The following is a 1,626-nucleotide window of genomic DNA, read 5'->3' as shown; positions in this document are numbered from 1 at the left end:
TGCAGTGAACCTTCTTGTTAAAAAAAACACAATCGCCTGGAGTCAACCCAGTGTGTCTCCAGGTGCTGACTCACACCCACCTCTGGATGCCTAGACCACTACCCAAGTTGAAACCCTGCACTTCTCTACGGTTCTAGGCTACCTGGCCCTGGGGAATGACCTCAAACTACCCCAGTCCTTCCCAAGGAAACAAACACCCTCTTCAACCAGCCTAGCTCCCAGCATTCTACCTGAACAAGCTGATAGACTCTGAAGGAAGGTGTAAATCACAGGCGACAGGTGGAGGTGCCATGCCTACCAGGGTTATTTGCATTTGAAAAGGAGCCAATTTGGGCTGAGTGCTTTCATGTTTGCTTCCTAACCTGCAGGCAGAAGAAACTGCTGGGGCCTGCAAACACTACCTTGCCCCAAGCACTAGCTACTAACCAGTAAGAGCCTTTCAAAGGCATTCAGCTGTTTTAAATTGTAAAAATCTGTATTTAAAAGTGAGGAATTCATGGGCCTTCTTAGGTGATTTCTTACCCAATACAAACTGAAAAAAACAAAAGTAATATTGAGTTTTGGGGCAAGGGTTGCTAAAATGTTTGACGTTAAAAAAAAAACCAAAAAACTCTGAAAAATGGGAACTTACTATTTGACTTCCAAGTCACAGCTGTGTGACAACTGCAGCCTTTCCGGCCTTGTCCAAGCCTCCCATGATTCTTCCACTAGGAAGCCTGGCCAAGTGTGAGGCCTACTGTGTGTTCAGGCCCAGTTCTCCATCCTTTTCACGTATAGACTCAACTTAAGCCTCATAGTGACCCAGTGAAGTGAAAAGACCCTGATGCTGGGAAAGATTGAGGGCAGGAGGAGAAGGGGATGACAGAGGATGAGATGGTTGGATGGCATCACCGACTTGATGGACACGAGTTTGAGTAAGCTCCAGGAGTTGGTATGGACAGGGAGGCCTGTCGTGCTGCAGTCCATGGGGTTGCAGAGTCGGACACAACTGAGAGACTGAAGTGTGTATCGTCTTTTTACAAACGAAGAAACGGAAGCAGAGAGGCTATGTAACTTGCCCAGCCATCCAGTTAACAGCCGGGCTTCATGTCACAATGTGACTCTAGCTTGGCTAGCACTCCTAACACTGTCCTCTACCACCTCTAATTTTACATGACGTTCATTTTGCAAAGGAGTATTATTTTTGTGTAAATATACGGCAGGAGACACCTAGGAGTTCGGCAATGAAGTTCTGAGAGAGGTTAAGAAGCTACCACAGGAGAGAAATCAGGTTCATTAAAAAGACAGGAAAAGATGGAGTCAGTTTTTAACCAACTGTAACACCACCTTGATGTTAAGAAAATGACCAGACTAAGATGCCACCAACTGTAAGGTGCATCCTTTCAGATTTGATGGGTTCCCTGGTGGCTCAGAAGAATCCACCTGCAATGCAGTAGACACAGGAAATGAGGGTTAGAAATGGCAATACACTCCAGTATTCCTGCCTGGGAAATCCCAAGGACAGAGAAGCCGGGAGGGCTACAGTCCATGAGTCGGACACACACACACACACACACACACACACACACAGAAGCCGGGAGGGCTACAGTCCATGAGTCGGACACACACACACACACACACACACAC

The sequence above is a fragment of the Oryx dammah genome, unplaced genomic scaffold (assembly GCF_014754425.2).
Source record: "Oryx dammah isolate SB20612 unplaced genomic scaffold, SCBI_Odam_1.1 HiC_scaffold_1, whole genome shotgun sequence".
Classification (NCBI taxonomy): Eukaryota; Metazoa; Chordata; class Mammalia; order Artiodactyla; family Bovidae; genus Oryx; species Oryx dammah.
The sequence above is the reverse complement of the archived record's forward strand: the minus strand, read 5'-3'. Positions refer to the sequence as shown.